The sequence below is a fragment of the Triturus cristatus genome, chromosome 10 (genome assembly GCF_964204655.1).
Source record: "Triturus cristatus chromosome 10, aTriCri1.1, whole genome shotgun sequence".
Lineage (NCBI taxonomy): Eukaryota > Metazoa > Chordata > Amphibia > Caudata > Salamandridae > Triturus > Triturus cristatus.
In genome coordinates this window covers 851092412-851118585 of record NC_140593.1, presented here as the reverse complement: position 1 = coordinate 851118585, position 26174 = coordinate 851092412, and the positions used below count along the sequence as shown (strand labels likewise).

General features: G+C 46.1%; 1 protein-coding gene across 1 annotated transcript in view; it reads left to right on the top strand.

Moving 5' to 3' along the window:
• LOC146793599 (mitotic spindle assembly checkpoint protein MAD1-like) overlaps window positions 1-26174 on the top strand; it is an 897449-nt gene that overhangs the window by 422090 nt on the left and 449185 nt on the right. Inside the window, exon 4 of the mRNA XM_085630171.1 lies at window positions 10236-10417. The gene's annotated coding sequence lies outside the window, so the exon portion shown is untranslated. The remainder of the gene's footprint in view (window positions 1-10235; window positions 10418-26174) is intronic.

The window sequence follows — 26174 nt, the reverse complement described above, 5'->3', positions numbered from 1 at the left end:
ACCAGGATCAGCCCTTGGCTTTCAACGGCTCCAACCCATATGGGAAATGCCCAGTGAAATTAAAAGCCTGTCCAGCCCTGGTTTCACATCAAACCAACATGCTGCCACTTTGCTACTTTAAAGCGTCAATCATTCATTGGTGTAAATATTGGATATCAATTCAGTTGTATGGCATTATGCTTATGTGTGAGGTTAGGAGTTTGGATTGTTGTATTACTGTGATTGGTGGTCTTAATAAGAAGAACTGTTCGGAAGATAAGGGGTCGTCGGTTGTGATGAAGTACCACCAGGACCCTCATTTTTGCGGGGGTCGCTATTCCATACGGTACTCTTGGGATCTCCGAATTTTACTCCTTCCCTTCACAGTAATAGTTATTACTAATCAGTTGGTCTTGCACAGAACAGCAGTGGATCTTACTGCAAAAGCCCTTCTCAGTTTTTTGGTTTAATGATCACAAAACTGATTTGCTTTCCCCACCATAGAGATCCAATCAGATCTATTGAGCGTTCAGCAAGGGCCTGAAGACTACATCATTCAAGAATCTTTAGAAAAGCCGAAGCACTGGGTGTGGAGCAGTCACTCGTTTAACCTTTTACTGATTTCAAGCAACTCTCGGAATAATATAAAGACAGTGACCCACCTTTCTCAGACCGACCCAGGCTACCAGATGGATGTGTAGATGTTCACAGAGGAGTTTTTGTCACTGTGCTTTACAGTGGCTGTAGGGTTTTACTCACTTGGTAGATACATGGGGATGTTGTTAGTCACTTGTTTGATATCCTTGCTCTCAAATTGAGAAGTACAATACACTGACGACCATGTGATTTGTAACTGTCTTTGAGAGAGCTCTATCTTTGTTTGTCAAACACTCAAAGTAAATACTGCGTAATGATCGAAAATCTGAGTGTTAGCTTGTGGTGTTCTTTAGTAGTGAATGGTGTGCAGAGTCCCAAGCTACTAGTGTTGAGAACTGGGAAGATTAGTTTCCTTTTTACTCTTTGGGTTATATTTAGTGTTGATATTTCCTCTTTAAACCAGAGGATGTTTTGCTTGTCCTATAACATTGTGTACCCCCCATGATTGTTCAGAGATGGCACACAGCATTTCTTTCCATAGCCCTTAATGTATGTGAGAACTTATAATAATATAACACCTGCAACACAAAAAATGACACCTACCACTCTTTGTGGATAACATTATGTTGCAAGTTGATTGATTACATAGTTTGGGTTAGCTTACTGTTGATCCAGTGGTAAGTCCATTGAGCAGATGACATCCTTCCTGAGAAAGTTGGAGCTGTGCTGTTGGTGGCATTAACACCAGTGCACTAAGATTCTATGCAGGCCATTCACTTGAAATGAAGGTTTTCTAAAGTGCGTGTATGCAGAGGCGTCTCAACGCTAAAACTGTTGGCAAATCTTGAGCAGGGGGAATAGGCAGAGGCTATGGCTTTGATGAAAACAGACATGTTTTTAGTTATTTCCTAAAAAACTGTCTGTTGGCTTGACTTCTCAGAGTAAAACAAAGCGTATTCCAGAGTTTAGAGGCCAAGTAAAAAAAACTTCTGCCACCCTATTTTACGGTCTTCACCCTAAGAATGACCAATAGGGAGGCAGTTGATGACCTAAGATTGCGTTGCGGGATGTGCCGTCTGATATGATTGCTAAAATTGGCAGGTCCGACCCCATAGAGTGGCTTGTGAACAATGCACAAGGACTTGAAATGGACCCTTGCTAGGACCGGAAGCTAGTGCATATCTTGAATACTCTGGGATACCGGACTGAATTTGGGGATCTTAAGCAGCAATCGTGCTGCCGCATTTTGCAGTGATTGAAGCTTGCGCAGGGTCATCTTGTTTGTACCCAAATAGTGCGTTACAATAATCGATTTTTGATAACACTAAAGCAACAATTACTGTTTTCTTTAGGTCCATCGGAATGACCGCTAAGATTTTTCTTGGTATCTTCAGCGTATAAAAGCAGGACTATGTAATGCAATTGACCTTGTCCGATAAGGACAACTGGTCATCTAGAGTAACACCTAGATTTTTTACCTTTTTTACTGGAGATGGGCAGGGCCCGGCTACTTCGGTCATCCAAGATGTGTTCCAGAAAGATGTATCCTTACCGAACAGTACCACCTCAGTTTTATCAGTATTGAACCATACAGTTGCTAAATCTTACTGTCAGGTCATCCAGCTTTGATGATAGAGACACCACTGTTTGCGTGTCGCCTGCATAACAGATGGCAGTAAAACCGTGAGAGCGGAAAGGTTTGGCCAATGGGGTCACATAGACATTGAACAAAAATGGGGATAGTGTGGATCCCTGGGGCACTCCGCATGGCAGGGCGTAGTGATGTGATTTGTGTTCTCCCATCACTACAGTTTGTTCTCTTACATTTGAGGCTTCGCTTGTGATCCCTGTTTCGGATAGACGCTGGATGAATATTTGATGATTAACCATATTGAATGCGGCTGGGAGGTCTAGCAAAATCACTATTGCCTTCCCTCCTCTGCCTAATTGGATGCGGACCTCCTCGGTGGCTGCAACAAGTGCTGACTCTGTACTGTGTAAGGGCCAAACTCCTTAAAGTGAGTTGCCACCCTGTTCTTTCCTTTTGCACCATGATCCTGACAAATCGAGCGAAACCAAGCCCGGTCTTCACAGTTGCTCAGGATTCTAGCTGTTCCTTAAAGGGTTACGAAGGTACTACAGTACTCCTGTGGGAGCTGCTGTACCAGCTTCCCCCTCAGGGAAAAAAGGACATTATTGCGGTACCATGGGCAAGTAGTTTTGTTGCGGGTACTCTGGTACCCAAAGAAATGCAAAATGAAATGTGGGTTGTACCAAAGGCAGTGGGTTTTGGCTGCATAGGGGTGTTGGGTGCATGACGTGTCCGAAGGCTAGATCCTGTGTTCAACACACCACTGTGCTTGGCCAACGCCATCTCATTCCAAATTAAGTTAAGTCACTTTAACCTTTTTCAGTGAGTTTCTTGTTTCTTTTTAATCATATTCAGACTTTAAGCATTTGCCCAACCCTCTCGGGCAACCTGCAGCCAAAGCCCCAGCTGGGCATTGCAATCGGCCCTCCGCCTCACAGGGTCATCCACGTGGTGTGGCCCTTTCAGGCCCTGCACCCAATCCCACCTCTGGCTTTACACACAACTTGCAGCCATGCGCATCAAGGTTTGTCTGCTGCGAGTGTGGGGGTGGGGGGAGTGGAGATAGCCTCCTATGGCAGGGCTCTGATCAGAGCCTGGCTGGAGGCCCGGCCCTGCGGCCTACACCTCACTTCACACAGCCAAATGTTGTGCGCAGCAGTGGGTTTGGGTGACAACAATGGGGTTGGACGAAGGGTCTGCAAGAGGCCAGGCCCTGTGCCAAGCCCCTGCTGCCCGGGACTGCCAGCTCTGTGCAGATGGGACTTTGGCTGCAGGTTGCCCGAGGGGGTTGGGCTAATACTGAAGGTTGAATACGATTTAAAAATAATAATACTAGCAACTTGCTGAAAATTGGATTCAGTGACTATGTAGTTAGGTGTAGAAATGAGAACTAATGTTTAAAAACAAACAAAACCCCATTAAATTCACAAGCTATAGTTTACTAAGCAAACTTTAACTTGTGCCCCACTATCTGTTGCTTATGTCTTCATATATTACATCATTCATGACACGTTAAATATCGCCATGGATGTAAAAAAGTCACCATCAGAGAATTGTGAATTTACTGAGTTAATTAAAATAAGCTACAATAGAGTAGCTGATGTGTAGCCCACAGTGTATGAAAGAGGCTAACAAAAGCCAGCTCAACTTCCGAAACCTGCAGCATTGTTTCAAAAGCAACACAGTGCAGAAGCAGTGTGCTCTCATGTCCTACATGGGTTATATGTGTGCACCTTCTGTTACAAGCACTGGCAGAGACAATCACCTTTTTGATCCATCGGCTTTGCCAGTGGTGTTTGCCAATGTTTTCCAGCATCGGACAAAATAGAAAAAAATAGTGTGATGATGCAGCTGGTAGTCAATATTTTGTAGGCATGCGAATCTGTGATGTGTGCCCACATGTACATGCAAGCATGCTCGCACCTACCATATGACATGGGTGCATCATTTTAAATTGACCTATCTGAAATGGATCTGTAAATACAAAAATGAATTCTAACTAATGCAAAAGTGCCTTTATCATGTCAGCATGCCAGCAGCATTTTGCTGCCCGGTCCTACAAAAATGAAATAAAAATATTTAAAAAGGGGGAAAAAGGTGGCTGGGGTTGCGAGTCATTGGATGAGCAGGTGGGGTGGGGAGGAGCTTAAAGTGGCGGGAAATAAAATAAAAATAAAGCCGGATGTTAGAAGGAGGGGATAAGCTGGACTGAGGGTAGAGCAGCATGGATCAGCGGAGGAGAAGCTAACAAGAGAGAGCAAGCAACATACAAGGGAGAGAGCAATACCGAGCACAGATTCAGGGGCACGAGAGGGTGACTGCTAGAAAACACATGCACTTTCATGGTGTGCATAGCCAAAAAGAAACTAGCATTTGCAAAGCAATAGCTCCCGCAATTGCAAGAGTTTAAGCTATTGGCATTGTAAAGGACAATGCCTTTTATGTATCGGTTTTGCGAATTAACACACAAAGAAAAGGCGTTGTCATTTACAATGGCAATAGCTCAAAGTCTTGTAAATGCGAGACCTATTAAAAGAAAAAGCCACCATTGTCCCAGGCTGCTTCGAAAGTGAAAGCAAGAATGGCGCGCTGCATGTCGCGCATGCAGTAAGCGAAAGTCATTAAAGAAAATAGTGCTTACAGACTAAAAAAGACATACCGTGTAACAACCGAAGTAAAATGGCCAGTCCTCATGGGAGGTTACAAATAAAGACAAGATGGTAATAAGGAGGGACTAACAAGCCTATTAACGAATCAGAAGCCAGCATTTACGAAGGGCAATGACACAAGCCAATGACAAATGTGGGCGGGGCTTATATTCCATACTCCAATACAGCATGGCTCGCACAGCAGTGCATGCGCTGGCCATGCTCGACCTGAAAAACAAGTGCCCTAAAAGTGAGCTGTGGGTGGATAAATGTCAGCTATTCTCCAGGGGAAGGGCAAAAACAATTTGAGGAAGGCAATTCATTGAATAAGATGCAAGCAAATGGGAGAAGCATTACGTCTAAGCAGTGAGCTGGCTGTTGGCGTTAACGTTTTTGTTTAGACCACAATAGGTCTTTCTTAGACAGCTTGTGCTGTTTGGTAAGAGAGACCTGAAAGCATAGTATTTATTTGTTGAGAGAGCTAGACTTCACCTGTTTGGTGTCCACAGGGGACTATTTTAACACACTACATGAGGCCTGACACGTTGAGTCCCAAAAATCAGCCAGACGAGATGGAAAAGGTTTTAAATGTAATGTGAGAAAGAAGAGATGCAATGCCTGTAGTTTCATAACAGAAGAAACACCCATTTTCTCTTTTCTGGAAAAAATATCTCGGCTGGAATGACTGTTTCGTGTGCTGGCTCAGAATGAATTTAGGTGTTGTGGTGAGTGCTCCCGTGAGGAGCTTTTAGGTTGTCCGCCGTCTTTTTATGGCTTGCAAGACCCCGCAATTAATTGGGGTCATACATCTCAGTTTCTGTGCTCTGGGGGCTTCTTGAAAACATTTCATTACGAAGGCTGTGTTTGCTTCCGAGAATTCAGTAAATTACAGCGGCAATAAACATTGAGAATAACAGAAGACATTCGTCCACCCTTCTCAACAGTTGTGCACTACACGAAATTGCATTTCTTGATCTGCCCTGCATAAGCACAACACAGCCAAACTCAATAAAAATGCAAACAGGGTGCGTATATAAACACCAAACCTAATCTTGGGGGAGGGTCAAACATGCATTATGTTTCACGGAGCATTGGGCCATTTCATTTGACACCGCTTTCCCCACTAAAATGTCACCATTTAGAAAGCAGAATAAACCCGCCTCCGATGAAAGTCCTATCGATGGCGAGGGGTCGTTTGGCAAGGCTTTTGAGCTGGACAAGCAAGAGGCCAGTGTCTTTTCGGTGCTCCTCCCAGTAACTCTGTTCACTTGCCCTTTGTCCAGATCTTTGTCAATGTTCATTGCAATCCCAGCCAGGAGCCTGGAGTTTAACCCAATGTTGTGGGAACCCGCACGAGTCCTGTTCGAGGTGTGACCGTCATGCCAGCGGATGGGTACTTCTCCATGATGTTGGATGGAATATTTAGTGGTGGGAAGTTTCATCAGTCTGATGAAGAATCCCCAGTCTGTTCTAGATGAGGCCATTTTAATCCAACTAACATTGAGCATAGCTTTTTAGCTCAGGCCTGATAGCCCAGCTGTCGCCAGACGTAATGTGATCAACCTTAAAAACAGCTTGAATGAGTACTACAGAGCGTTCGGCCACATGTTGGTAGCCTAGAGTACATGTTTTGATTGGGAAAAGAGTGTGCGCTTCCACAGAAAAGAGTGCTTTCCCTCCTCACAGCTGTGATTTTGTCTGTTTATCCACATGCCTGAACTTTCAGGGCCACACAGGACATTGTAATACTGTTGAAGTGTCTTACATGACTTGTTCTTGTATGTGTTGGTCATAGGCATGCCTCATTCTAGCCCTGTTTTCTGTGCAAATGTTTTTTTTTTATTTCTCAAATTAACCTCTTTTTTTCTTTTACACACTCTTGAGACCGCGACCCCCATCTTCCTTATTTTTCCTTCTGTTGCTATGTTTTTTCTGTTAGTTTGTAAATTTTGTTGCTGTTCTCATAGATTACATTTGTTCTTTGTCAGACCTGTCCCTCCTGCACCCCACCAGCTTACAGCTACTCTTTCTAAATGAACTTTAGCAAGTGCTGTCTTTTTTTAATTTTATTCTTTGCTATGCCTAAGACTGTGTGTCAGGCGTAGCAAGGTGAGGTGGTGTAAACATACCTGAGCATTTCCTGTGCCTCAGAACTGTTGTGCTCACACCACGTGCCCGGAGTAATTACCAAAGGCTGAAATTAATTCACGCGTTCCATCAATCACTTTTTTGTATACTTTAGTCTGTTGCCTTAAGTGGGACGGGTATACCTAGGTCTGGGTCTATTGCACACTGTATTACTGGAACCAAGCTGTACCCGGCTGATGAGCCCATAACTATGGCGAAACCGGTCCTGGCTGCGTGTGTTCCAGTTCAGGGACGGCCTGGCAGTTTGGCCTGGAGTGTTCTGACTGGAGCAGGGTCAAGACTTATTTGCACATAGCTGGGTCCAAACTGAGGTGACCTGGTGTGCAAAAAACCAAGATTAGGATGGAGCCTTAGTAATTACCAGTGGCTGAGATTAATTCACGCATTCCATCCATCAGGTTTTTGTATACTTTAGTTTTCCACACCACTTTCAGCGGCCACACAAAATCCTTCTTTCTAGTGGAAAAAGTAGGTTGCCGACTGCTTTGTGTTCAATGTTGTGTCACTAAAGAAGTTTAATACATTATTATAAGCTATTAGAGACATCACATATCGGCTAAAGTACCACTGCAGTACATTATAGGAATATTGCAAATCACCGAAGATTTATGGGACAATGTGGATGAACGAGGCTGCAGGCAGAGTTCCTTTATAAGGTCACAGAACTGCGAAGTAACCTCCCTAAAATGTACAGCGCAGGTTTATTCCCTATAATACATGGTCACACGACCACCTTTCCTTCAACTTGCCTATATCCTTGGTGTTCTTTCATTTTATATAAATCAGATGGTATAGCTCGAGACATAAAGAATGAAAGCTTCATACCAGACGAGACCCAAGGCATACTACCCCTATCTGGCAGAAGTGGGAACAAGAATTAGGCCTCCCCCCAACCGCTACAGAAATGGTCCAGAGCACTACACGCAAGGTCTCACGTAATGTACAATTTCAATACGTACAGCATAACATATTACACAGAACTCACTGCCAGACTTCACAACATATATCCCGCTGAGTCGGCCAACTTCCCTTCCTGTCACACCCCAAGGTGTATGTCCTCTATATGTTCTGGGATCGCCCTATTGCCTGCTCCTTTTGGGATGAGATGTACGGGCTTCACCCAGGCTGGAGGACCTCTCCCTCCTTGAAGGCTGCCTACTAGGCTTTTATAAACGTCAGAAGGGGGAGGAGCGACCAGCCGCTTCATTGACCTGGCTTTATCATTAGCCGGTGCACTATCACAATGCATTGGAAAGCCTCGTCCCTTCCAGGAGCGTCACACTGGGCCAGTGGGCCATGACTCTACAGCGAGAGGAAATACGGGGTCTGTGAAAGCGCTCAATAGCAGCCACCTAGGAGGATTGGTTACTCACGTTTCAAAGCGACCCTAACGACAACACCAGACCACTGTGCACTGTAGCCCAACATACATTCAACAACACACTCTTCCCTTCCGCACCCCCCAACACCGTGATCCTCGACACAATTTCAGCCCCCTCCACCCACATGGTTGTCATGAGCAGGAGGTCCTATGTCTTGACACGCCACCTGCGGACACCACCTTATTACATTTACCACACCGCATAGAATCAGACTCTCGGTTGTTTTTTTTTTTTTTTTTTTTTTGCTGCTACGGTTTGTGATATATTATTGCTTTATTTGCGCATGAACCAAATATTTGCCCATTTGTATGCAAAAGTTGTAAGCAATGTTTACTCCTGTAATATTGTGACTGTCTATCACAAAAATTCTGATAAAAGATGGGTTAAAAAAATGAAGAGTGAAAGCAGAATCTAGTGTGAAATTAATCTAGTCAAAAAGCAGTGTAGGTAATTTGTTTCAAAAAGATATTGTTTAATGTAAGTCAGATAAAAAAAAAATGATGGGGCTAACAATGGGTAGAGAGAGCTATTGTGATATTCGTGCAATGAACTTTAGTGCGGAAAAAAGAAACGTGTTCCTATTAATATCTCCGTACTACTCATCACTGTTCCATTGAGGAAAAAGATCAGAAGAATGCAGAGCCAATTTGGGTATTAGCAGCTTTGTTTAAGCTTCTGCTGCAATGATGCTCTGTGACCTGCCTTTCACCTTGATTGCTGGCTCTGGCACCAGGCATTATGGCGCCACAACTCGGCTGGAATTATGTATTACAGTTGTGCAGCTGCGTCATTTTGTTATTACAGGTGACTGGAGACCTTTGATGAGGTAATTAGAGATGGACTTTTATACAGGGATAGCAGGCTCCCATATATTATATTCTGATTACATGTGTGTTTGGACATGGATCATCTGCAATAATAAATGTAGTAGAATCCAATAGGAAGATTACTCACTGCTTCGTAATATGCTGTAGAGTGCTTGAACCGATTTTCTAAAATAGCAGTGCTTAATTTGATCTGGTGGTTCCCGGTGCTCGGCACCGGCACTTATGACAGTCTGCCACATGGTGGTGCGGTTTGTCTGATTTAGAGTGAGTATAACAGTTGTTTACTAATTCAATATACGTTACAAATGACTAATATCTGCCGCCCATGCTAATCTTATAGCTTTGGGAGCCTGGAATAGTCTGAACTGTCACACGGTGTGATGGTTAATAAATAGCTGGTTTGGTACTGTCATTGATAGCGCTAGAAGGGCCAATGGGTGGTACTAGCTGCTGTGCCCTCCTGACGAGGGCCCTGGCACTTACAATTTTACAAATTAAGCACTGTAATATAGTCAGCAGGGGTAGAAATTATTGTGGGAATCCTAAAAATAATTCTCTGAAGAAGACAAACCTGCTACCTGGACTCCAGTCCAGAGGGGCACTTTTACCCTCTGCTTGCTTTTAGTCAACATTACTTTGCACGCAGGGCCTTCTAGGGCCCAGGCTTATTATAGGGTTAGTGATATTACAAGTCCCAAAATCTCAAGTCATGTATTTGAAAAATATTAGGCTGGCTGATTGGGTGGCATTATTATATCCCATGAGGACATTTGGCTGCATGGGAAAGGGTGACTTTGACAGGTTTCCTTCCTGAGCCTGCAGTGCTGCAGTCCAGTCAGTAGGAAGATGTGCCAGTGTTTTCAGGATGGCCTCTTGGACTTACTGCAGTGATGCATTATTGTTGTGATGCGTGTGGGTTCCTGATGTCCCACCCGCTGAATCAACTTTGATCATGTTTGTGATTTGTATAAGACAAGCAACCTGAATGAACTGCATGCCTAGTTATTCCCCACTATAATCCATACTCAAAAGGGATTAATTTCATTTCTATCTGAAAACTTAGATCTGAAGAAACAAGTCAAAAGCGCGGAACTCAAGAACCAGAGGCTCAAGGAGGTTTTTCAGAAGAAGATCCGGACGGTGTGCTACATGCTGACTGGGTACCAGATCGATATCACCACCGAGAACCAGAACCGCCTCACCTCCATGTATGCCGAGCAGAAGGACGACAGTCTGCTTTTTAAGGTACAGTCTCGACTCCCCATCGCTGCCTCTCCCCCCCTCCCTTGTGCGCCACGTCTTCCGCGCCACCATCATCGCGTCCTCTCTGAGTCACATCCGGTAATGGCTCAGAAGCTCAACAGAGCACATTTTCCATTAGAGTGGAATGATTAGCGATTTAGTTCCTGATAAAGTGTTTTTCCACTTGAGTGGTTTTGCCTCAGTCTAAATGAATCGGCCTTAGTAGTTGATAGGAGGGCCATGCACACTGCCGCAATATGTATTTCTAAAAGGCAGTGTGTCCGTATTCAGTTGGAACCCCCTCCTGACCATAGGTCACCTGCCCTCCTCTTGCCACTTAGTATGATGCCTTGGAATAGGTGTATGTTTTGTGTCCTTCATCCTTTTATGGTTGTCCTCATTTGCTGTTGCGACGGCTAAAATACGACTGCAGAGTTAGTTTCAGCATTTCATAAGGATCTTCTGTGCCGCAGCTGTGAAAGGCATGTGTGTGATGTCATGAGGTATTTGGTCAGCAGGAGAACCATTTTCTGTTCTCTTGTCTGATGGACGCCAGCTTCTCCTCCCATCTTACCCCAACAAGGATCCCGCAGCCTTTGACCCTGCCACCTTAATTTATATACAGTTTTAGAAATCTTTATTTGAATGGTATTTCATTGTGGTTACTCAAAAACTGCTGGTGATCTGTGTAATTTGAAGCATGATTTTTCTGTTTCTTACTAATCAATGGATAGGTGTCAGTTAAAGGTATTTAGTGAATTTAGCAATTCATCGAAAGCAGTAGAAATAAATTAGGATCGAAGTCATTATCAAAGGACTGTCGTTAAAAAGCATCCAGCATCCAGAATCCAGTCATTGCTTCTGTCTACTTTTCTACCGGTTCCTATCCATTATGAACTTTCACCTAGGAGAAGCTTTCCTTTTACACATTTTTGAATTTCTGACACAGGGAGATTTTGTTATTTTAAGGGAGTAGAAACCTTATAAAGTTTATTTCGGAAAATTGATTCCTTGAAACTTGCAGACAATAAAACAATCATTTAAATGCAATTTTTGGAAATTGTTAAGACCATATAAAATCACTTAAATCCTGTCATAAAAACTCTTTAAAAAGATATAGTGATCTCACATGTTTTTATTCCCTATGTTTCTCTACTCTAGCTGCTCAGCCTGTGTGTGTCTTCTGCATGGAATGTTGGTGAGTGGACCTTGAGTAGAATGCCTGGGTGACTGGATGAGGAGCATCAGTTGGTGAGAGGGGCTGAGCAGCTAGCATGCTGCTCCTGGTGGGGCTGTTGATATCAGCTTACAAACTACATTACAGGACTTATATACCTGTTAATGATGATCTACCTGTTGATAAGGATCTACCTGTGAATAAACCTACTTGGATTACAAGTTACAGCGTGTCATCATTACTACAAAAGAATGTAAAAGAATTTTCGTAACACAGCCTGGAGTAACAAACATGTTCATGTACTAAAGAAGCAGAAAGTGCAGATAGCCGATTTGTCCTGGTTTAGAATTTAAAAGACCTTTAGCTATACTTATTAACTCAGCCATGAATAAAAACGTACATAGTGCAAAAACATTGTAAATGGATGTGTTTCCCTTCAATATTCTCATTGCCTCCTGGTAAGTCTGAAAGCCATAATACTTGCACAGTGGGCATATCCATTTGCCTCTAGGCTTTTCATATGCTGGACCAAAAAATAGCACATGGTGTGTAGTTTCATTTGAAGCTAGCAAATCGAATAAAAATGCATTCAGGTGAATAAGCAGCACTCCTGTAAGACTTCCATAGTGCCATGAATGACCCCAGTTCCAATGTGTCATAGTGAAAGGATAAAAATACAATTTTTGCTTATTGCTGGAGCAGGAGGTCAAGATACGATTCATAACAGGGGCGATCTTTAGTAGACAGGAATTGATCTCTCAGCCTACCAAGGGAGGAACTATGAAAAAGGCTGGTGTAGATGTACTCCCAGTAACGATTATTTAGCTGCAGCTTGGAAGTAGCCACCAACGAGGCAGGTTCTGACCAGAAGGATCCAAGTTCCAATTTTTCAAACCATTGGTGGGCGTGTGTGAACCACAGGAAGGTGAGGGCTTTGTCGAGGGCTAGCAGTTCCTCGACTGCCATCTGGTAGAGCCTCAACTCTTCCGTGGTCCAAAGCCTCACCCTATAAAGGAGGAGCCTTAGTCTAGCCACTTCTTCCACTCTTTAAATTGGTATCATAAAACATTGGTATTAGGGGAGTGCTCGATGGAAGATGGAGTAGTGAGTGCAGAAACCTGTTTTTGTTTATGGTGAGGGCATCTGGATTACTGTATTCCCAAATTTCTGCCACATACAAGGAGGCCAATTGGGCCTTTAGTTTATAGAGTTCAAGTGCTGGGAGTAAGGCTCTCAAAGCTGTAACTGGAACCACCTGTAAATTGCCGAGCCGTTATGTTGGGTCTCAACCCTTCTCTTCCCTATATGTGGAGACCATGACAGTGTGCTATCAACGATTGTCTACGTACTTGAGTCTAGAGACTCAACTAAGTTTTTTATTTGCCAAAGAGATGGCTTGCTTAAATGTTTTATGTGGCCTGACAGTCATAAATTTAGTTTTCAAGATATTAATATCAAGGCTCTTAAATAGAGAAACATCGTTAAAATTAATCAAGAGCTGATGAAGGCCCATCGGGGTCTCGGAAATTGAAAGGGTCACATCACAAATAAAAGTGCGGGAACCCTGGCCCCGTCTAATTTGGGTGCATCTATATTCCCCTGTAAAAGAGCTTCCGCTACATCGTTAATGTTTATGGAGAAGAGGGTAGGGGCCAGGACGCATCCTTGTCTCATTCCCCTACCAATTGGAATTCCATTGATTATTTGCCTTCCAGTTCCCAGGCAGACGTGGGCATAATTGCTTTGGTGGAGTCTAGTTATCTGGCTAAAGAGGACATCTGGAACCCCCGAGTTCCTTTTAAGGATGGCCAAAGCCAAAGGCTGCTCTAAGGTCAACAAATGTAATATCTAGGTGTCCCTCTCTGAGTCTAGTATACTTCCAAACGATAATCAGCAGCCTTAAAACGTGGTCGTTAATACCAACTTTTTGCCTAAACCCTGCTAGGTATGGGAATATGATCTCTAGGCCCCCAATCCAGTCATTGGGTTTGCTTTTAAGGGAGTAACAAAACTCAATTTATTACCAAAAATTGAGTTAGCCCCCAAGTCTCTAGGCTGCAAAGCCAGCTATTTAGGCACTTGACAACATCTATATGGGTATACATTGGCACTATATTTCTGTCTGTGCCCTTTCTGAACCTCAAACCTGTTGTGTATTTTGTGACTCTTAGTAGATAGACATAGAACATTTTGTAGGCTGTTTACACCCCCGTTCTTACTAAGTGTTAGAAAGTTTCACTTTTTAATGTATTGTTAATTGCAGAATGGACAGCTCCATTTGCAGTTGTTCATTTGAGACCGGACCAGACACCAAGACGAGGCAGGAATAGGTCTTGGGAACTCCTAGTTGGGACAGTACCACGTAGCACAGTACTCTGTGTTGCACCCTTATACCTGATGATTATTTTGTAAAGAGCCAGAGCTGGGTTTAGAATGGAGGTCTTCAATATTCTGTATGATTGCCCAGATGTCAGTTAATTGATTAAGTGCCACATGGGATTAGACAGGAGACTTTCACTCCCTAGTTAACAGTACTGCTGCCAGATCACACTGCTATTGGCTCAAATGTCCAAACGGTTTTATAATGGAAATGTTCAGTTAACAAAGCCATGATCTCAGCCAAAAGCCAAACATCACTCACTGTCATTAAGGACACAGTTTCTATTCTTGATCTTTTGTTTTCCAGCTAAGTGCATTCTGGGTGTTGAAGTCTTGGTTTGTGTCCATTGGATTAATTACCCTGATACACCTAACAGTAATGATCTACACATGATTGCAATGATTTGTAGTGAAAAGTTCAGGACTTGGAACAATGTCTTAGTTACTACCAGAACCCAAGACAAGACTGTTGTTTTGGTATTGTAAATAGTTCATTCAGTCAAAAACGTTCATAAAATATTTTGTTTTAAAAAAGTTTATTGCTTAGAGATAAAGTAAGACATTTGCTTCAATTTCCACTCAACAATAGTTTAAAGCCCAAGTATTATAAGTTACTGAATCATGCTGTCGACAAAAAGATGAACGCTCCAGTGAATCGCATACTTCGCAGTCTCTGCTGGAAGAGGCGGGTCCCATTTCCATATTTTAATTTTACTACCATGCTGCCTCACCCCAAATCCAGGTGATCCAAGGGAGTCTTCCGAGATACAAATGTTTGTCAACCACTGATGCTTTTTATTTTTTAATCAAATGCCTACACACATTTCATGCACTTATTCCCAAAGAATATCTCTTGGGGCTTAGTTTTGTTATTTTGTTTTTATTCTAGCTAAAAAAAAGTGATAATGAATCTAATGGCCTTCATAGGCCAATCAGAAGGATATCTAAGATAAAGATTTACACGTTTTTCTTGCACCATTGTGAGAAGGCACAGGACACCAAGGAACCTCTGTGATGATCCATGTAAAGATAAAATAAAAAGGATAAGGAATGGGGCGCAACCCCGCTTTAAGTCTAATCAGCATTGTATTTATCAGTGTGCATGTATCCCTAACCCTCATGTGTGTCCATGTGGAAGCAAAGTTCATGCACTCTTTTCAAAAGATTAAAGAGGCCTCAGTCACACTCAACTTGCTCCAGTGTCTCAAATGTGGAACGGAAGTAGACAGCTGACCATTGGTAATGCTTGTGGGAGTCTTTGTTGTATACTGGAATGCAACCAAATAGCCCAATGCTCTCATTTTAGCTTAAAAGTCAACCCTTCCACTAGACAGTGTATAAAGGAAACAGAGAGAAGCGGAAGGTACCGTCGATCGTAGAAACCACAGACTTTGTGCATGTTCTATGTTTCTGTATGACTAAATGTTTAGTTTTGTGTGTTTGTTTTGTGTCTTTTTTTTATACAAAAATATCAATAAAAATCCTATTGAAATTAAAAAAATATATATATATATTTGCTTCACTGTCCCAAAACCCCCTGTGGGTTGCATGATCTGACAGGTCTACTATTTTTTTAAGATATCGGCCACTAACATGGAAATTACGGAGTTTGAGACCCAGCAAGGACCTGGTGTATGAATTTTCTTTAGAGAGGTTGTAATTGCAAGCATCGGAGTGTATTTTGCTCCTTTCAGCCCCACGTTCGGTGAGTTTTTATAAAGATTCCATAGAAACCTTGTCTAAACCTTCTTGGGAAGGTCGAGGTCCTGGCTACAGAGCCAAAGCACCTGTAGCAAAAAGGTTGTTCAAATTCCACGGATTTACGATTCCTGCTGGTTTCCTCCATGGCCATGTGTACTCCCGCTTTTGACAGTTTAATTTTATTGAGTATGAAGCTTATACCTTCTGGAGAGATGTATTAAAGAAGAGAACGCATTTTCTTACCTCTGCATTCACTCTCGAACCATTCCAAACCGCACTATCTTTTATGACTGACCCCTCAGCCAATGTGGAGCAGCCAAGCTAAATTGGAAGGACTTCCCTGTGTTTCCATAGATGTTTGTGTGCTGTGACCAACATGGAACAATACTCCCAGGGCTTAAATGGGCTGGGTCCTGCCGGTGCTCAGTACCGGCAGTTCTAAAAAGCAGGTGCTGAGACGGGTCTCTATCCGGCTCCCCATTTTTGCTCTCAGCCTCAGGGTGAAAAAAATCTAACTCTGCAGCAGCACCACCCTTCACTGCCTTTGCAACTTCAAAGAGACTCGTTCTAGTCCTTTCACAGTCTCATCGTTTCAGAACTGAAGCTTTTTGTATTCTATATAACCAAGCCGTAGCTGTCGCTTATTTATCTTCCGCAACTAACAACCATTGGCAAAGCCAATAGTCCTGACTTGTTGTAGGTGTAATATTACTTGCTGTAATATATAGCTGGATGCAATGACGGAAGCTGGAAAATACCAGAGGGGTGGCAACTATGCTCAACACAGATTTTCAGCTTAGGTGTTCCTAAGCCACTCCCTTAATTACACAGGCCACACCCCTTTGAGGGACCCCCCCCCCTTAGTGTTTTCATCCCACTTAAAGCTCCGAATACTCGTGATATCAATGGTGGATCATGTATGTGTCCCAGTAAGTCTCTGTACCTTCACGACTGTAGGAAGCGCAGGGCTTTAAGTGGGCCTGGTCTCACCAGTGCTGAGCACCCACAGTTTTTTAAAGGTGGTCTCTAAACGGGTATCTATCGGGCTCTGTTTTGTGCCCTAGCACAGGCGGTCCATTTTTTTCTGGACTGCAGTGACAGCAGGCACATTAATGTGCACATGCTCACACTGCACACACTAGTGGAGAAGTTACAGCATGACGTCATGCCAGGTGAGCGTTGTGGGGGGAAGGGAAATCTTTAAAGAGAGCCATTTTCTTTCTGGATTTCCCTTCTCTTTTTGGAACTCAGGAGTAGCAACACTGTCGTAGTGTCACTAGGGCTTTAAGTGGAAGTTTTTTCAATATTCTATACAAGCCATAGTTGCTGCTTATTTATCTTATGCAACTAACAACCATTGACCAAGCCAATAGTCCTGGCTTCTTATAGGTGTAATGCTACTTGTCTTATATATCTGGATGCAATGACAGAAACAACAAAAATAAAAGTCGGGCGGCACACTATGCGGAGCATAGATTTTTAGCTTACATGTTTCAAGCCACACCCTTAATTACATTAGCCATGCCCCTTTGAGAGACTATCCCCCCCCCAGTTTTTTCATTCCACTTAAAGCCCTGAGGAAACTGGCGTATGAGGGAGTCTCACAGTCCTGCCTATGACTATAAAAGGAACTGAAGGACTCCACGCTAATGAGCATTTTCAGACAGCTACTAATTAACACATGGGTTGTGGGAGCATGCATAACATTGCGCTGCCATGCTTGCTGAAAACAAGTGCCTTGTTATTTCTAAGGTCATTGTTGTTTATTTTTCATCTGATGTTGCTTTTATGTAAGCCGTTCAACGGTAATTAAAGACGCATCACGCTACCCCACTGCTATGGGGGCGATGTAAATAGCCATTTCTGAAAGAGCATCCCAATGGTGTGTGTGGGGGGCCTCTAAGTAGTGCCAGATATGCATCAGCCAATCGCAGCACAGCGGAGCTCATGCATAAGTAGGTCATTGTCAACGGGCTTCTGATGCCATTAATAAGTTGCATTACTGTACATCTGCAAGAAGATTGGTGTCGCTAATTAGTAAAAATCAAGAAATTAAACATTATGTGCCATGGCAGCCCATCTACATAATCACCATCTTGATGCAAATTTGACTAGAACTAACAAAATTATACATAACGATGCCTGGGCTGTACTGTTACAAATGTCTATCAGATTAGACATTAATATTTAACTGTGGAGGTTTAGCTTCTGTGTGGGTCTCCGCCTGCCTCTGCCTGGGTTGAGCTCTGGTCGCTACTTGGTGAATCCGCGCCTGCCTCCCCCTGGGTTGGACTCTGCTTGCTTTTGGGTGAAACTGTGCCTGCTTCCAGGTGAACCTGCGCCTGCCTTCCTCTGGGTTAGGCTGTGTTCGCCTCTGGACGAAACTGCACCTGCCTCACTACGGGTTGGGCTCTTTTAATTTCTGGGGGAACCTTTGCCTGTCTCCCTCTGGGTTGGGCTATGTTTGCTTCTAGGGGAACCCACGCTTGCCTCCCTCTGGGTTTGGCTTCTCTCATTTCTGGGTCAGTCCGTGCCTGTCTTCCACTGGGTTGGATTCTGCTCACTTCTGGTTGAACCTGCGCCTGCCTCCCCCTGGGTTGGGCGCCACTCGCTTCTGGGTAAACCAAAGCCTGCTTCCTCCTGGGTTGAGATCTGCTCACTTCTGGGTGGGTCCGTGCCTGCTTCTACTGGGTTGGGCTCTGTTCCCCTCTGGGTGTGTCAGGACCTGCCTTCCCCTGAGTTGGGTTCTGCTCGCTTCTGAGTGAATTTGCGCCAGCCTCCCTCTCTGTTGGTCTCAGTTCGCTTCTGGGTCTGTATGCGCCTGCCTCCCCCTTGTTTGAGCTTTGCTCGCTGCTGGGTGAGTATGCGCCTTTCTCCCTTGGGTTGGGCTCTGCCTGCTACTGGGTGAGTCAGTGCCTGCCTCCCCCTGGTTTGGGCTCTACCGGCTACTGGGTGAGTCTGAGCATGCCTTCTCCTGGGTTGAGCTTTACTCGCTACTGGGTGAGCCTGCGCCTGCCTCCCCCTAGGTGAGGTGCTGCTCGCTTCTGGGTGAGTCCCCTCCACCCTCCCCCTGAGTTGGGCTCTGCTCACTTCTGGGTGAGTCTGTGCCTGCCGCCCCCAGGTTAGGCGCTGCTTGCTTCTGGGTGAGTCTGCTCCTGCCTCCCACTCGGTTGGGCTCTGTTTGCTTCTGGGGGAATCCGCGCCTGCCTTCCCCTCGGATGGGATCTGTCTGCTTCAGGGTCAGCATGTGCCTGCCGCCCCCCTGGGTTGGGCTCTTTTCGCTTCTAAGTGAGTCTGCGCTTGCCTTCACCTGGGTTGAGCTCTGCTCGCTTCTGGGTGAATTTGTGCTTGCCTCTCCCTAGGTTAGGAGCTGCTCGCTTGCGGGTGAGTCCGCGCCTGCCTCCCCCTAGGTTAGGCGCTGCTCGCTTGTGTGTGAGTCTGCGCCCTCCTCCCCCTGGGTTGGGCTCTATTCCCTTCAGGGTCAGTACGTGCTTGCCTCCTCCCTGAGTTTGGCTCTTTTTGCTTCTGAGTCAGTCTGCGCCTGCCTCCTGGATTGAGCTTTGCTAGCTGCTGGGTGAGTGTGCACCTGCCTTCCCCTTGGTTGGGATGTTCTTGCTACTGGGTGAGTCTGTGCCTACCCCCCTCTAGGTTAGGCTTTGCTCACTTCGGGGTGAGTCCCTGCCAGCCTCCCCCTGGGCTGTTCTTGCTACTGGGTGAGTCTGCCTGCCTCCCCCTGTGTTGGGCTCTGCCCGCTTCTAGGTGTGTCTGCACCTGCCTCCCCCTGGGTTTGGCGCTTCTTGCTACTGGGTCAGTCTGTACCTGCCTCCCCCTGAGTTGGGCTCTGCTCGCTTCTGGGTGAGTCTTTGCCTACCTCCCCTAGGTTAGACGGTGCTCGCTTCTGGGTGAGTCCACTCCCGCCTCGCACTAGGTTCGGCTCTGTTCGCTTCAGGGGGAACCAGTCCCTGCCTTCCCCTCTGATGGGTTCTGTTCGCTTCAGGGTCAGTACGTGCCTACCTCCCTCCTCCCCACCCCCCCCCCCCGATGCCCTCTTTTCGCTTCTGGGTGAGTCTGCGCCTGCCTCCCCCTAGGTTAGGTGCTGCTCGTTTCTGGGTGAGTCCATTCCTGCCTCCCCAGGGGTTGCGTGCTGTTCGCTTCTGGGTAAGTCCCTTCCAATCTCCCCCTGGGTTGGGCGCTGCTCACTTCTGGGTGAGTCTGCGCCTGTCTCCCCCTCGGTTGGGCTCTGCCCGCTAATGGGGGAATTTGTTCCTGCCACCCTCTGTGTTGGGCTTTGTTTGCTTCTGGGTTACTCCGAGCCTCCCTCCCCAGGGTTGGGGTCTGTTTGCCTTTGGGTCAGTCCGTGCCTGCCTCCCTCTTGGGTTGGACTGTGTTCTCTTCTGGGTCATTCCACGCCTGTTTCCCTCTGGGTTGGTTGATTATTGCTTCTGGGTCAGTCTGCGCCTGCCTCCCCCTGGGTTGGGTTCTGCCCGCTACTGGGTGTGTCCACTCCTGCCTCGCCCTTGGTTGGACTGTACTTGCTACTGGGTGAGCCTCCGCCAACCTCCCTCTGGGTTTGGCTCTGCTCGCTTCAGGGTCAGTACGCATGTGCCTCTCCCCAGGGTTGGGGTCTGTTTGCCTTTGGGTCAGTCCGTGCCTGCCTCCCTCTTGGGTTGGACTGTGTTCTCTTCTGGGTCATTCCACGCCTGCAGTGCTTAATTTGTAAAATATGAAGTCCAGGTGCTCAAACGTTTGTCGGAGGCCCTACCCACTTTCCCTGGCTCCACCCACTTTCTCCACTGGCTCCACCCACGTCCTGTATTGGCTCCATCCACATCCTCAACTAGCAGGCTGAAAGCCAGATGTAATATACGTTCTGAATTTCAGCAAGTGAGCCTTCCTCAAATAAGGTTTTGATAGGAGGTTCCCGTGCACTGCAAACATTTTGAAAAAGATGAAATCAAAAGTGCATATAAATCGCAATTTTAGAATGAATTAGCTAAAATGACTAACGAATTGAAAAGAGACACGTGAAATATTCCAGTGCTCTGTGCCGATTTAGGGAACGGATAATACTGGGGTATGTGCAAAAGTGCTTTGTTTTGTCATTTTTAGCAGATTCTAATTGTGTGTCATGAGCTTAAAGATACAACTTTTACATGCTTGCTAATATGTCAGAAAGGAATCTTCAGAAGCACTCTGCTGCAGTAGGAAATTGTTCCCGCTGTAGCAAGTGGCTTTCATCCCCCACTCATATTGTACCCTGTGATGTTAAACACACCATCCCCACACCAGACCCAATCATCGATATCCAACAATACCTGAACATCTGCAGCTATTATCAAGTTACATGGAATTCCATTTGTCACTACCTTTGCTAGACTGAACTGGAAAATTCCACACCAGTGCCTGAATCCATCCAATGTCACAGATCAGGGTGAAAGCTTTACCCATCATGACTCCTAGTGTTCCCTAAAAACAAATGCTGGCCACTCAGTCAATTCTACACAGCACATGTTCACCATCTGTGAGTTTGCACAAGAACCAGACTGCCAGACCTACCCAAGCATCATGCCTTTGCAACTCAAGGTATTTCTGCTATTAGATCAGTGGCACAGAAATAACGTGTTCAGGGTAATGAGATTCTAGCCCCAAAACTGGGACTATGAAATATCTGAGCAATATCTGAAATTCTTTAAGATCATTGTGCACATGTAAGAATCTGTTAAAGATGACTGGTTATTCAGGTAGTCTCTGTTGCCAGGGAACAAACAGAAGTGAGTGCAACATTAACACATAATGGCCATTCAATATAGTCAAACTGGTCTGTGCCTCTAGAGTGTACTGCAATCAAGGGGTTGAAGTCTGTCAACCACGTCTGGCAAAGATTATGGAAGCACAAACGGAGGCATCCACAGAATGTCATTGTACAGATATCACAACAAGAAATAAGTGTGGTAACAACATTAAACTGGATACACCTGGTACTGCATGGATCTCACCTCCCTGCTGACAAGAAAAACAAACAAAAAAAACCAAGTCCAACTTTCTACATGCCACATGCCAATTCAGACTGACACATGCAATATTGGCCACAAGATTGAGTCCTCTGCAAATCCTCAAAGGAAGATCCCAATTGCCAAATTGTTGTCTGATTTATTTGTTAGGCTTGTCTTGAACCCAGGAACATTTATTAGTAGACCGGCAATGATGGGTGGCTTTGGCATGAGGGTGCAAAATATTTCAAGAAACAATTGGCATCACAGAGCTTGACATTGTGTTTTTGGCTCTTCTTAAAATAAAGTCAAAGCCAATAATCTGGCTTTCATAGAGTAGAGCGAACACAGGCATGTCCAAATGCTAGTGGTGGTAATGATGACAATAGTAATAGTAGTGATAAGGGTGGTAGGGAGGTTGGTGGTGATGGTGGTAATGGAGGAGGCATGGTGATCATGGCGATGGTGGTAGTGACTGGCTTACTGAAATTGTGACGCAATCATTTAAAAAGCCTATTAAAATAAAAGAAATACTGAAAATAATCCCTTTTTCTATAGACTGCATGTGTGAGCTAAATAACTGAGTGGGTGATGACAGTGTGTTTTCAGATGAAAAATAATCCCTCACGCTTGGCAATCCAAGCACTCTATAGGAAGTGGAATCATACGCCAAGCAGGCAAATGAAAGAGGTATGAGAGAAATTCTCATCTGGGCGTAACAAAACCCCATTGAATGCATATTTTAAAGAACTAGAAGAATATGTTTGCAAATAACAGCACTGTCAAGCCAGGCCAAAAATCCTATAAAAAGTCTAGTTTGTCAAAAGAGGAGATTTGTGCCTGGACCTCCCAAAGGGTGAAGGTGTGTGTGTATTTCGGTGGAAGCAGGCAAGGAAAAATATCTCAACTCGGAATGGTTTACCTTAAAATGATTGTTCACTTACAGACATGGGGAAATTGACTAGCCGACAAGAAAATCAGGAAGTTACCTGACAGAATTATGCCTTAAAAAGGCACATACCGCAGCACAGAAAAGAGGCCCACAAAGTCAGGCTCAGCTCGACATGTTCATGAGCCTGTCGCATCTACTGCATTGTCACCTCTCAGAGTACTGACCTCTCAGGAGATGTTGCGATTTCCATATAAGGTAATTTTTGGTCAAGTGCCAGATGAGAAAGAGAATTAGTGCAATAAATACTCTCAAATACGCTTCACTATTCATTAGCTTCTGAGGGCTATTGAAAAGTCCTTCAAGTTCTACCCCAGAATGCAATTGTACCTGAATATATTTTGGTGGTTGAATCTATTGCTAGCTCTCCTAACTCCTGCTGCTCCACTGCCACCTCCTCAGAGCTGGGATGGAATATAAAATAGGCCCTGGTAGGCACCAAATTAAAAATGACCCACATTAGCACATTAGGGCAGTTAGGAATGTGTACAGACATGCCATATAAGTGTTTTGCAAGGTATGCAAGCATGCATCCATTTGTGCTTGCTGCAAGCAGTGTTTGTGTAAAAACTGCCCACCAAACCATAAAACTGGCCCATACACCGATACAAAAACAGCCCATTCAAAGATCAGTGAGACCAGCCCTTCAGGCACTGCCAGATTTCGCTGTAGGCCAGTCCACCCCAGCACCTCTCACATAGACAGCAGTGCAGACTGTTACCCTGCTCATGTTCCTCTTTATGCCCTGTAGAAAGCTGCAGTTGTTAATTGTATGTTGAGTATCCTCAATGGCCTTTTCTTTGTACACCAACCACTGGGTCTCCTGGTTTCTGCACATTCATACACACTAATGTGCTGAGGTTACCCAGGTGCTGCTAAATTTTATTAGTAGATAACATCATAAACCTCAAATAGAGCCTATTTTATATATGGAGAAATGAAAGCCACTGCATTCTCTGTAAGTGAATCTAAAAATACAGAATTTCTTCTTCCTACTAATATGGTGACGCTTTTCACTGCCCATTACTTAGGTGTCAGTTGATGGCAGAGTATAGAGAAATCAATCTGCTAGCCTAGGAAAATATAGCTTCAGTCCTGCCCACTGAGCCTCTAAAATGCTAACAGTGGCTTTGTTGATATAAAAGGCTAATGTCTTCTATCACACTTTACATTAAACCTTAAGTGCAGCTAACTCCAGCCAATTCCAGCTCTATCTCCGGTGAAAAGTAAAATCATAATACATTCTGAAATCAAGCAATCACCACATAGTAGTAGGGGGTTTAATGCATTGATGTATGACAAAGACAATGTTCAACTAAACAGTCTTTGCTCGCTGCTGGGTGAATCTGCGCCTGTCTCCCCCTGGGTTGGGCTCTGCCCGCTACTGGGTGAGTCTGCGCATGCCTCCCACTGGGTTGAAATTTGCTCGATGCCGGCTTAGTCTGCGCCTGTCTCCAACTGGGTTGGGCTCTATTCCCTTCAGGGACAGTACGTGCTTCCCTCATCCCTGGGTTTGGCTCTTTTTGCTTCTGGGTCAGTCTGCGCCTGTCTCCCCCTGGGTTGAGGTTTGCTTGCTGCTGGGTGAGTCTGCTCCTGCCTCCCCATGGGTTAGGCTCTGCTCACTTCTGGGTGTGTCCCCGCCAACCTCCCCCAGAGTTCGGCTCTGCTCGCCTGCCTCTCCAAAGGTTAGGCGATGCTCGCATCTGGGGGCATTTGCTCCTGCCTTCCCCTCGGTTGGTCTGTTGGCTTCAGGGTCAGTACGCACCTGCCTCCCACTGGGTTGGGCTCTACCTGCTACTGGGTAAGTCCGTGCCCACCTCCCCTGGGTTGGGCTCTGCCAGCTACTGGGGGAGTCTGCGAATGACTCCCCCCTGGCTTGAGCTTTGTTCGCTGCTGAGTGAGCCTGCTCCTGCCTCCCCCTAGGTTAGGCGCTGCTCGCTTCTGGGTGAGTCCGCGCCTTCCTCCCCCTCGGCTGGGCTCTGTTCACTTATGGGGGAATGAGCACCTGCCTCACCCTCGGATGGGCTCTATTCCCTTCAGGGTCAGTACGTGCCTGCCTCCCCCTTGGTTGAGCTTTGCTCGTTGCTGGGAGAGTCTGCGCCTGTCACCCCCTGGGTTGGGCTCTGCCTGCTACTGGGTGAGTCAGTGCCTGCCTCCCCCTGGGTTGGGCTCTGCCTGCTACTGGGTGAGTCAATGCCTGCCTCCCCCTGGGTTCGGCTCTGCCTGCTACTGGGTGAGTCCGTGCCTGCATCCCCCTGGGTTCAGCTCTGCCTGCTACTGGGTGAATCCGTGCCTGCCTCCCCCTGGGTTCGGCTCTGCCTGCTACTGGGTGAGTCAGTGCCTGCCTCCCCCTGGGTTGGGCTCTGCCTGCTACTTGGTGAGTCAGTGCCTGCCTCCCCCTGGGTTCGGCTCTGCCTGCTACTGGGTGAGTCCGTGCCTGCCTCCCTCCTGGATTCGGCTCTTTTTGCTTCTGGGTCAGTCTGCACCTGCCTCCCCCTGGTTTGAGCTTTGCTAGCTGCTGGTTGAGTCCGCGGCTTCCTCCCCCTCGGTTGGGCTCTGTTCACTTATGGGGGAATCAGTGACTGCCTCCACCTCGGATGGGCTCTGTTCGCTTCATGATCAGTACGTGCCTGCCTCCCTCCTGGGATGGGCTCTTTTCGCTTCTGGGTCTGTCCTCGCCTGTCTCCCCCTGGGTTGGGCTCTGCCCGCTACTGGGTGAGTCTGCGCCTGCCTCCCCCTTGGTTAGGCAGTTCTTGCTACTGGGTGTGTCTGTGCCTGCCTCCCTCTAGGTTAAGCTCTGCTCAATGTTGGGTGAGTCCCCTCCAGCCTCCCCCTGAGTTGGGCTCAGCTTGCTTCTGGGTGAGTCTGCTCCTGCCTCCCACTAGGTTGGGCTCTGTTCGCTTCAGGGGAAATCCGTGCCTGCCTTCCCCTCGGTTGGGCTCTGTTCGCTTCAGGGTCAGTACGTGCCTACCTCCCCGCCTGGGATGGGCTCTTTACGCTTCTGGGTCAGTCTGTGACTGCCTCCCCCTAGGTTAGGTGCTGCTAGTTTCTGGGTGAGTCTGTGCCTGCCTCCCCCTGGGTTCGGCTCTGCTGGCTACTGGGTGAGTCTGCGCCTCCCTCCCCCTAGGTTAGGCGCTGCTTGCTTCTGGGTGAGTCCGCTCCTTCCTCCCCCTTGGGTTAGGCTCTTTTTGCTTCTGGGTGAGTCTGCGCCTGCCTCCCCCTGGGTTGGGCTCTGCCCGCTTCTAGGTGAGTCTGTACCTGCCTCCCCTTGGGTTTGGCGCTTCTTGCTCGCTTCTGGGTGAATTTGCACCTGCCTCCCTCTCTGTTGGGTTCAGTTAGCTTCAGGGTCTGTATGTGCCTGCCTCCCCCTTGGTTGAGCTTTGCTCGCTGCTGGGTGAGTCAGCACTAAGGGTGGGCGTAGTTCGCGAAGTAGCACTTCGCGAAGCTACGCAAAGTGAAGTTCGCGCTACGCGTAGCACTTCGCGAACTGCGTAGTAACCTGTTCGCACTGTGCAAGATGTTGTTTTCAATGATTGCACAGTGCGGACAAGCAACCGGCACTGT